Here is a 12,611-nt window from a genome sequence, read left to right as displayed (position 1 = left end):
GTGAGGACTTAACACTTGCACTTATCACACTGTGCTATAGCAGTTTTATCTGAAGCAAAGAGTTATTTCTTAATATAGGCCTGGCGTAGTGTCTGTAGGTTATGAGTTTACATTCCAGTGTAGCTATAGGGAGGATACTTGTGTGCGTGCTTTTCTCAGGGCAGAAAGATGGATAGAAGGTGCATTTGTGCAGTTGTTGTAATTGTTTGTTTGTGTTGCTGTTGTTGGGTGTCTTTGAGCACTTTTGAGACCTACATATTTCTTCTTCTGACACACTGAAGAGGCACCAAGAGTCCCCCACACCTGCAGTACAATGGAGGCCTCACAAGAGGAGCAACAGGGGAAAAAAGGGACGAAGAGGAAGGAGGAGGTGGAGGAGATGGCCAGTGCAGGACACCACGCTCTGAAATAGGGACAAACCCAGGAGGAGCACTGAAGGCAGCCAGACAGGTTTCCCCTTCCTCCCCGTCTATAGATACAGACGGCATCTTGTCATAGAAGGGGGCGTGGCTTTGCTGAGGGGGAAAATAGAATATTTTGGGAAACACACTCTTTTTAGCCATTTTCTTGTGGAATATGAACTTATTTATCACATAAATAAAGTCAAGTGTAAATTGGGTCCATATGGATATTTTCTCACAACAGATTGTTCTGTAGAAGTGAAAAAACGGCAGTCGTAGCAAGTGCTAGCTAGCGCTAGCATTAGCACAATGCTAACATGTAGCATCATGTTAGCATTCTCCTTTTTTATGTATATTTGGGCTGTTGAACCACTTTGCTCCTCTCCATGTCTTTGTATCTTTATTTAGTAGAAAACTATATTCATAATTCAGCATTTGTGAAATTAACAAATTAGATAAAGTTTAGATATTTCTCCAAATTGTTTTCCCCCTTAACTGTTTTCAAACATGACCATATATGGGCAATTCCAGAGATGCCGTCTTTATCTATGCCTTACACTCATTAGATGATAACATGTAAATTCTTATAATGTTTCTGTTCCTATTATGAAAAATTATGCTTTGTATGTTTTAATTTAATCTCTTTTAAATAAAACCTATTTTCCATAGGGTTTTTTTTAACCTTTGTCCTCACTTTTGAGCTCTCTTCAGTCTTACAGAACTGGTCTCCCTACTTCTGGTGCTCTTCCATTGTCCTCAGTGGTGAACAGAATAATTTATGAAATATCAAAGACGCAATATTTTCAGAACAAGTTTCCTTCATCAGGTAAATACATGAAATTACTTCAACACTTACATGCACGGCAGGCAAAGAAGCGCTGTTCCTTGGGCCGATACACCGATGAAAAATAATCTCCCTATTTTTCACAACCCAATGCCGGCAAGTAAGAGAAAACATTTTACCTTTTACAGAAATCAATTTTAAAAAAAATGTTTTGAGAGAGAAAAAGAAATGCAGTTTTATCTCAAACTTTGATCATTGTTTCGATTCTTTTTCTTGCTCCAAACCTTCAATATTATATTTGTCAAAAGATTTTTCTTCCTTTTCATCCGACTGAAAAAAAACATCTGCACACCTATGGAAGCGACAGGTTAGTGGGGCCAAAAACAAATTCTTTGCATTGTATTAGTTCTCAGACACTTCTTTGTGTGACGCTAACGTCCACAACAAACCTCTTTGCTAAAACAATATGTGTATAATCACTCTGACTCCCGTGGAGAGCGCTCTCCTCAGCAGGTGACACCGAAGCCTTTTACATGATTAAACAATTATAGAAAACTAAGGTACATTTTCTCCTGGTCATGGTAAATTGATGCGGCTTTGATTGCACATTATTTGGTAATGAACTTGGCTCCGCTGCCGAGCGACCGAACCACGGAAGAGTAATTAGATATTGTTGCGTGGAGAGAAGAAAAGGTTAAACACTGCTGTATCGAGACCTTGAGCTGTTTCAGGGAGAAAAACATGACAAAACTTATTTCACTGTGTGGAAGTAAACAAGAAAGTTTTCATTTACTTCAAGGCCAATTGTTCAAAAGTATTATTTGTTTACTGTTAATTATTCAAAACACTTAATGCTGAAAACTTTTCTGCTTCTTGTTTTTTTATAGGCTAGATTAAAATACCCAGAAGGCACGCTTCATTCTGTTATTTAAGAGAAATGAGCGGGTAAACAAACGTCCTCTCGGGGATCCAGTCTCTCTACCTTTCTGAAAGTCTGTGTGTGACGAGTGTGAGCAGCAACTTTCAAATACACTGGTGACCAAAAAGAAAAAAGGTCTCACACGCTGTTATATTTGGTTGGACCTTTAGCTTTGAGCACAGCACACAAGAAGCTTCTGTAATGTTAAAAGATCTTGTATTGATGATGGGAGAGATTGACCACTGCGCAAAGCCTTCTCCAGCACATCCTAAAGATTCTCACTGGGGTTAAGATCTGGAGTCTATGGCTGATCCATGTGTGAAAATAAAGTCTCCCTGAACCACTCTTTCACAATGTGAGCCCGATGAATCAAAGCTTTGTCATCTTGGAATATGCCCGTGCCATCAGGGAAGAAGAAATCCACATATGGAATAACCTGGTCATTCAGGATGTCCAGGTTCAGATGATCTCGTTCTTGAACTTGTTAACTCCCACTTTAACCAAACACATTTTCTCCAGTTCAGCTTTTCCCAAATCTACAAGCCAGTGTAACACAACAAGACCTACAAAACTGAGCAAAGATTTCGACTTCTTTGACGCTTTTTCGTTGCTTTTTTGTCACATTTTGGTAACTTTTTTGTTGCTGATTCTGTAGGTTTTTCATCACTGCTTTGAAGCTTTTTTGTTGCTTTTATGTCACGTTTTTGTTGATTTTTCATCACTCTTTTTGTTGCTTTTTTGTCTTTTTTGTGATGCCTTTTCATCCTTGTTTACGTCTCATTTTCGCCGCTATCTTGACTCTTTCTCTCAAGATGCTTTTTTGATTTGGGTAATGCCGAACAGGAAAAATGTGCTCAGTTAAGGTGGGGGTCATAGTGTTGCTGAACCTAGACCTGACCTTCTGCAGCAGCCCCAGATCATGTCCATCCATCCATCCATCCATCCATCCATCCATCAACCTACCGACCTATCCATCCATCCAGGATCATTCGGGCGCTCAAACCCCTCCACCACGTTAAGGTGGCGGCTCCAGGAGGGGCCCAGATCATGTAAGTTTCTGTAAATCAATGTGAACACTTTTTTTTTTGCTCAGGCATGTGTGTATAAAAACAATTCTCTGCCATTCAAATGTCCTGCCACCACGAGCTCTGAGAGAACCCATCCGTCTATTGATCGAGCTCAAATAAAACTATCCATTCCCTTTTGAGGGGCATGTTTGTGTTTAGAGTTTGGTGCTCTCGCCTTAAAGCAATAAGGTGTTTGCAAGTTCTGTTTCTGCAAATGTTTCCTCCAAGATGCTCCACTAAAGACACTAAAACATGCACAATGGGCTTCTCCCTGGGGCCTGGACTCCCCTGAGAAAGAGATTCTGAAATGTCATATCTAAATAAAAGTTAGATAAACAAATAGAGTAGTTTGTTGCAGCCACAGGATTGTCTGTAGTAACTGACACTGACTGATATTAGCTGCACCTCCTGCTCCCCTGCTTTAAAGGAGGACGACACTGACAGTTCCTAAGCCATAATAAATAATAAACACTCACTAAAGTTAAAAAATGTCAATCACTTCCCTCGTCTCGACCTCCCACTGGGCCGCTCTTAATTACAGCCTGTCGCATCAGCGCATAGACACGCTCACAGAGGCGTTTTGTGTTTTCAATCAGTCATTAAAGATTTATCTCCATGGAAACTGCCCGTCGCTCTCATCAGCTGTCAGTCACCCAACTTTGGCTGACGAGGCTTTGTTGCCCATGGGAGAGTTTGGAAAGTGAAGTTATATTTATCTGTTTGATTTGACACTTTAAACATGTATGTTGAGTGGCCATATTGTTTTAAATACCGCCTTCACTTTTTTTTATAAGCACAGGCTACATTATAAACGGAAACATCGGCAGATGCTTCTTTTAGCTTTAATGTTGAACGGCTTCACTTCACTCTGGGCCTGCCAAGTGTTTCATTGTGCACAGAAATTGGGTCTCAAAAAGTTTAGGTAGTTTTCGTTAATGGCTCATGTGAGTGTGAGAGTAGGCACTTGTGGCTGGATTGCTACGAGTTTGGAGTGAATAACGGAGGCGGGTAATTTTGCTGCTCATGTGAAGAAACTGTACTTATTAGAGTAGTACTTTTTGCTTCTACTTTATGTAATGAAGTATCTTTACTCTTACTTTACAACACATCACAAACAGTCACTTCCTACAGTTCAGACAGTTCATGTGAGCAATCGTCCATAACAATAGAAATAGGACACGTTTCAAAAAGGTCTATGTTACTTAATAAACTCGCTCCCTTCAGAATTTAACAGTTCAGTGGCAGATGGGACAAAAGAGTTGTAGAAACGACTACTTTTCTGAAAAAGTCCATAAAAACAACCCCCGAAGACGTAAGCGAAAACTCTGAGGACAGAGCATGGAGAGGCGGACCCAAGATACATTTATCTTCTTTAGTGTCTGCTCCTCCATAGAGACTGTAGGTCTTTGTGTTAAACTACAATGATTTTAAAGCAGATTTTGACAATGTTTTGCAGTTTAAATGTTACTTGTGCCACTGTGAGTACATTTTAAAGTTACAAAATCTTCATGTCGACCTTGAATATATTAAGTTTGTGTTTCGTGTATAATTGTCTCATGTAAAGCGTTTTGTGACTATGTTTGTGAAAGGCGCTATACAAATAAAGTTCTTCATTTTCTTCAGAAATATATATTTAAAGGGGCTAGATTCAAGTCATTTTATGCTCACTACTGCCACCTCTGGTCTTATATATGCAGTCTCTATATCAATTAACACCTTTTTGAGTGACAGTGCAGGATTGTAAAGGCAGTTGTGGTGAACAGTATAGTCCCTTTAACATATTTTTATCATCATAAAAATATATAATTTCAAGTTTTGCTTCTCATTAATTTTGTCACAGCTGAAACATAAATCTGACTTTTACGCTCAAACTGTTTACTGAGTACTCACAGAACTGAAGCATCATTATTATTATTTTTCAACTTTTACTTGAGTATTTGGCTCACTACTTTTTACTTAAGTCAAATTATTTCACAGCATCATTAAATAATGAGTAGCACTGTGAGAAACTTGTCAACTCAAGGTTGTAAAGCACAATACAAGTGTAGGCCGTTATTATCATCCTCGCCTTGTTAAAAGGGGGTAAAAAAAGGGGGACAAAATCGACTTCTTAGGGCTTTTTATCCTGGTACAATGTTGTTCTTTCATTAAAACATAACTGGAGCTGTGTTTCGACCCACTCACACATCTTTGAGTAATCTTTGAACCTTCACTAGTGTCTGTTCTTGGCTGCGCGGCAACAGCTCCTAAAAAGCTTCTCATCAGGTCCAGGAAATTCTTTTCTTACCTCTCGATCTCTTGCTCAGCTTAATCCTCTCAACGCAGAGTAAAACACTCGCCAAGGCTTCACTACAGCCACACGAGCCGCACGGCCTATTATTTATTTGTTCAGGGGAAATCGCACGAGAATCAATTTTCTAAACCAACAATGAGTGAGACAGTGATAAAGATGTGTTTGAGATTATTACCAAATACATGCAAAAAGCAAAAGTAAAAATTCCTACTCAAGTCATTTTAGCTCCTTACAAGATTTTTAGTGCTGAATCTGAAAAACACCTTCTGTTTAAGTATTTGTTTAACTTTTCCCCACAAGGTTAGTTCATTTATAAAATTCCAAGGCTCAGGTGTTTGTCTTGAGAGCTGCAGAGTGTGGGATCTGGGACTGGACAGGCTGAGCACAGTGATGTTATTTAGACTGGACCCGTTTGTTGGGCAGTTGTTCAGATAAACAGCAGAAGGCTCCTCTGTTTGAACCGGCGATGATTCACTCTGTTTTCTTCATAAACCTCCAACAAACACAGCTCATCTGCTCATTATCCCTCAGCCTGTAAACTATATGTGACATTTTCTGTGAGATTATTTTCTCAAAGGGCTCTACAAGAATAAGATGATATTTATGAAGCAGACAGGGAGATAATCCTCTCCCGTTGACCCGCTGGTTCGGACGGTAAAATGGATCAAAATTAAATCGAAACCGCAATCTCATCTTTGTTTGTGTAGGCTCTCGGTCTTCCGGGAATATCTGTCAAAGTAGAGATTTAATTGTCAAATGTCAGCAAGAGCGAGAAGAAGCTTCTGAAGCGAAATATCTTCAACTAAGTCAAAGATATTTACTTCTCTGCTACAATCTCAGGAGCAGTAACACGAAAAGCCCTCGCCCTGGTCTAGACCTGTGTCCAAACATTTTCACTGAGGGCCACATTGTGTATATGGTGTGGAGGGCCACAGATGTCAACCTTATTTATGCTTGGAACCTTAAAACCAGCTCTTTCCCAATAAAATCTATGTTTTTTTTAGTTTATAATTGTGTAGAATTATGAAATTTCTTGTAAAATGTACCATCTCTGGCGATGTGTATATTCAGCAAGAAGCCTGAGGGCCACCAAAAATTGATCTGAGGGTGGCTTTCGGCAACCCTGGTTTAGACAGTTACAAACTAAACTGTGCCAAACTGTGCTTTTGTAATAAGGGCTCATGTCTTGGTGTCTCTTCAGTCTCTTTTGTCAACATAATGGAAAGGGCTTTATTTATATAGTGCTTGGTCATACGCTAACGGACAGCCTTGTTACAGGTCGCTCCGTATACGAGATGTTTAATGACCAAAGTGGGAGAAATGATTATAATAATCCAAAGCAGCTAATAACCGATCAGCTCTCCGATGTTTTGAGGATGATATGTTTGGATCATCTCTATCTTTTTGAAACTGAAAGTGGATGATGGCTACTAATCAACAAATATGGTGTTATTGTGTTAAATAGTCTTAATATGCTTTCCTCTGTGTCCAAACCTGTACCACATCTCAAAATAATGTCTATTTACCGGTTTTCCCTAGCCTCTACTCTTGACTCCCTCCAGAGCTGCCTTTTGGACATTAAAATACATCAAAATCTGAGTTTGTTATTTTTGACTCCAGGGATGTCCCTCAGATTCAGTCCAGGGTCAAGGGCCCGGTCCTTGATGCATTCAGGAACCCAGGAGTTGTCTTTGACCAAACAACAAATAAATGCTGTTGTCAAAGCCAGCTTTTTCCAGCTGTGCCTTTTGACCAAGGTGAAGGCCTTTCTCTCGCGCCAAGACCTGGAGAAGGCGACTCATGTGTTTAGTTTTCGGTTGGGCTACTACAACGCTCTCTTCTCTGGCCTCCCACAGCCTTCACTCCACCGGTTACAGTTAGTTCAAGATGTCTTTTCACCTGTTCATCCAGACACATCAGTCCCGTCCTCTCCTCCCTGCACTCGTTTCCAGATTGATTTGGATGTTTTTGAAGCACTTCATGGTCTCGCTCCACTGAGATTTTGACCGTACATCGCCCCAGCCGAGCTCCCCGGTCCTCCAATCAAATGGTTCTGGATGTGCCCAGGTCCCGGTACAAACTGTGTTGTGATTGTTTCTTTAGGGTTTCAGTGCCTAAACTGTGGAATAGCTGCCCCTCAGTCAGACCTGCCCCTTTTTAAATCCAGATTCATCTCTTCAACGCAATGATTTGTGTTTAGGATGTAACAATTTACTCTTTGGTCTTCCCGGTGTTGTTGTAAAGTGCTATATAAATAAACTTTCATTGATTGAGGAAAAAAGTATGTGAACCCTTTGGAATTTCTCACATTTTCTCATAGCTGACACTCTAGGGTTCTTTCTTAACTTAATGTGCCGTCGATTATCTTTACAGGACGGCCACTCCTTGGAAGCAACCGTGAAGGCTGTCTCCATTTATTGACAGTTCTTCTTTTCTTTTTTTTTTTAAATATTTTTATTGAGACCTATTGTAGAAATTACAATGAGGTACATGCTCCTTTATATGCTTGACGACACCGCGAGATGTACTCAGTAAACATATATGCAAACACTACAACAGTGTCAACTTACACTTCAATTATATTACAAGAAGCACAGTCTTGTTTAATCTCTCTTTTTTTTAAACCCTCCAACAACAGTTTTTCTAACCGTGGATGGATTGATGAATATAACCTTTTCCAGCTTTATACAAATCAATAATTCTTGATCGTGGGTCTTCAGAGAGCTCTTTAGAGACAATGCTTCTCAACAACAGACAATTCTTAACTGGTGTGTTTTTTTTGTAGGCAAGGGCAGCTTTTAGCTACACCTCAGTGACTGTACTTCAGGTTGGCTCACACCTGACTCTAAGTGTCAGCATAAATTTGTCTTATTAGTTCTTGGACTATCCTCAGCCAGAAGGTGTACTTACTTATTCCACGCTGTCCTGTGAATGTTTACATGTTATGGCCAATAAAAATAAGAGAACATGTAATTATTTGGGTGGAAGTAGTTTAAGCAGACACATTTAAATAAAGATCAGACCACATTTTGGGACCAATTTATGCAGAAATGTGAGAAATTCCAAAGGGTTCATACTGTTTCCTCCCACTGTAGAACCTGAAAACAACCAATCGATTGTCCATAAAGAGAATCCTTCAGAAAACTTTAGAACATTTTTTTCTCGTCACGACCAAATCCTTCACGTTGACCCTGATCTCGAGCACGTGTGATTACACTCTTCTGAACAGAGGCCGCTCTCAAAGCCTCCATTGAAATAACAAGCACTTGAGGCTTTGGCTATAACATTCCCTCATCAGCCTTGGAGCAGTAATAGATTTTGAAGATGGATGTAATAATATGCGGCACCTGTTCATTCGTGCCTGAGCTGAAACAAGTCGCCGCCTGGATTTAACTGACTGTTATGATCTCGGGGCTACTATAGCACAATGACCATATCCACGAATGACTGAACACCGCAGGGCTATATTAAGGAAACTGTGTCTTGAAACGTAAATACGAAACTATTGATCGTGTTCCGTGTCCGGGCTGCGGAGCCGGAGCAGATGTGGAAATGTGCGTTTAATGATTTTAAATGTACCGTCCCTGGGCTTCATGTTCGTAATGGCACTATTTTACGACGCTGTGTGTGAGCCAGTCAATATTTTTCTGCCTGAGTGAGTTCAAATGTTCTGCAACAACTGGAGCATGTTTGAACTTGAACAACCAATACAAAAAGAAAGTCTAGTAATCAATATGTGTCAGCTTTAATGTTCAGAGAGATTTGTGTCCAGACGAAACCAAAGAGAAAATAAAATGTTATGATTGATACAACTTTGATGTTAAAATTCTCCTATGACTTGCAAACATTCACTCTTGAGTAACTTTTTAAAGTAATTACCGGTGTAACGGAAGTTTACAAGCAGTGATTAATTTGTTCCCCCACCTTTCAGTTTTTCAGGGTTAAGGATCGCGGGAACTATTTAGGAGGATGCGGCAAGTATTTGATCTGATATATTGGCGTTTAATAAGAGTGTTCCGGCAACTGTTTTGGCCTGGTCCTCGAATCCATCACATCAGAACAAAAGTGTTCCTGAAACTACTAATTTACAAATTAAGCACTGTTTCCAAGCCTTTGTTGACTCTCAAAGCTCTACACTAGGGGTCCTCAAACTACGGCCCGCGGGCCAGATCCGGCCCGCGAGGTGATTTAATCCCGACTTGTAGAGCACAAATCCCTGAGTATGCAAAAAAAAAAAAGTAAGTCTCTAGCCCATTCCTGTGCGGAGTTAGGATATTTTAACTAAATAACCAGTTTACTCATTCCAGCCACTAGGGGGCAATTTGAATAGATAAAAAATAATTCCACAGGTGTCCAGCAGAGGGCACTGACATAAGAGATCAGAATATAAACACATTATAGCCATGTGGTAAATGAAGCTTACCACCACAGAGTGTGGAGAGAATGAATAACGACGACAGTACTTTGAGAAACTTGTGACACAGGCTTGTAAAGCACAAGTGTAAGAAGTTATTACTTTTGTCACATTACATAATGATGTTTTATTTGAAAATACAAATAAATGGAAATTAAAACAAAGTGTGAAGACTTGATTACTATTTTTGCAAACCACTACAGTGAAGCAAATATGTGCCTGAATCAAGTGTTGATCTTGTGGATTTAGTCGTGGGGACGACTGTGCAGGCGAGTCATCTCTACTTCACAAAGAGGCATTTTGATCTGAGTCATGCAATCCTATGTTATAGCCAACCCGGTCCGGCCCCCCATCAAAGTCAGGAACAATAATGTGGCTCCCAGAGAAAAAAGTCTGAGGACCCCTGCTCTACACTGTAATCCTTATTCATTCACTCCATACTTGGTGGTGGTAAGTTAGTGATGACCACCACACCCTCATACACAGACAGGTGAGGTCAGTGAAGTGTAATGGACACAACAACCATGTGTTACTTTTTTTCTGTCTGTCTGTCATTGTAACCCACGTAAAGCACCTTTTTCTACGAGATTTTTACGTCTTAAAGGAACAGGCCACCGTTTTTACATTCTGAGATATGTTCTTACCTGAGCTTGAGTTGATACGTACCTGTCTGGTCTTTGTGCCCGTGGAAGAGCGTGGTCGCTTCTAGCTTCACCCCGTTTGGAGCTATAGGAATATACTGGAAGAGGCCAAATGCTATCAACATCTTTGGTCGTTTTGCGTGACTGAGGGCACGCACAAAGACCAGACAGGTACACATCAACTCGTCTAGGCACAGGCAAGAACATATCTCCATAGGTAAAAATGGTGGCCTGTTTCTTTAAAGGGACTATACACAGAGTCACTCAAAAAGGTGTTAATTCGGGTCCGAATTGCTGTCATGCACAAGCTTAATAGAGAAGCTGCAGTTATATGCATGACCTGAGGTGGCAGTAGTGAGTAAAGAAAATGGCTAACTTGCATCTAGCCCCGTTTTTTTAACGGGTTTTTCTATCTATCCCTTTTTGTTTAAACAATGTTTTCACGTGTGTTCAATGTATTAATTCATAAATTAATTCCTTCAGTGAGAATATGATGTGAATAGTCTTGGATTTTTTTTAGAAATGTACTGTACATGTATATTTTATGGCATTTTCTTTGGATTTTCACATAATTTCAATTTCAGTTTCTTATAATTCATGTCACTATTGAACCACAAATCAGACTTTTACATTTGAACAGTTACTCAGTGCTCACACATACTCTAGCAGAATTTATTACAAGTACTTTTGTATCTGTCTTGAGCAATTAATTGGCTCACTACTACTACTACTACTGCTACTACTACTACTACTACTACTACTACTACTACTACTACTGCTACTGCTACTACTACTACTACTACTACTACTACTACTACTCTACTTAAAGGATCTATACTTGACATTTTATTTTCATTTTTGTAGGACAACATTCTTTATACCCCATGAAAGTATATTGTAAAAGTAGTAACTTGTAAAAAGTCGTGATGTTTTCATTGTGTGTGGATGTTGTGTGATCAACCCAGGTAGTCAACATGTGACAAAAGTTTACATTTTTCATCACATAAGATAAGATAAGATAAAATAATCCTTTGGACTCTGAAGAACGGCCATGACGGTAAAAATGTGTCGTCTCTTTAACCAAACATTATTTTGCACCCAGTATGTAAAATAAATAGATAACAAACAAAAAAAAGACAATAATAATAAATTAGTTTTGCAAAACAAGTAGAAGTGAAGTGTGCGAAAGTGAGTTTGTGCCTTTTCATTCTGTTCTATCACTTCTATTGTTCGTCAGGGTTTAATGAGCAGCAATTATCAGAGTTTGCTGAGGGTTTGTTGGTCACTGAGGTCGCAGCAAACAACAGGAGTGGGTGAGCTTCACTTATCAGGTCAGCGATGGCTTACATTTTTAGTTTATTTTAGTTGGTAACAGTTGTCCCGCCTCACAGGATCAGGAGGGTGAAAACACAGCTCAGAAAACAGCTTGAACAGCCAGACACTTCACTCACCTTGAAGTTACAGTCTGCTTTTATTAAACAAACCTTAACATTGCTTTACTTGAAATTTACAGATATATTTTTGGGGGAAATGCTTTAAAAGTGCATCTTGGAGAATAAAGTGAGGCTCAAACTCTGACATGTGGCTTTAATCTCAATGACTCTTGCTTTTAATTGGCACAATAAAACAAACAAACGTCTGAAGAAATAACTTTATTTAAACCAGATTTGCACAGACAACACACAATTAAAAATAGAACCAATGCAAAACAAGCTAATGCACAGTCAAGATCTGTTTAAAAATGATTCCCGAACGAAGGCAATAAATATGAGCTTTTACAACACTTACAAGACGAGCAATTTGTACAACTTTAAACATAGCATTAAATAATCCATTTAGGCTTCATAATGTATAGATACAGACGGCATCTTGTCATAGAAGGGGGCGGGGCTTCGTCAAGGGGGAAAACAGAATCATTGGTAAAGTGTAAATCGGATGGATATTTTTTCACAGCAGATTGTCAGTAGAAGTGAAAAAAAGGCAGTCGTAGCAAGCGCTAGCTAACCATTAGCATTAGCACGATGCTAACATGAAGCATCGTGTTAGCATTCTCCGTTATTCATGTATTTATGGGCTGTTGAACCACTTTGCT

The sequence above is a fragment of the Gobius niger genome (genome assembly GCF_951799975.1).
Source record: "Gobius niger genome assembly, chromosome: 14".
Classification (NCBI taxonomy): Eukaryota; Metazoa; Chordata; class Actinopteri; order Gobiiformes; family Gobiidae; genus Gobius; species Gobius niger.
This window is presented reverse-complemented; position numbering follows the sequence as displayed.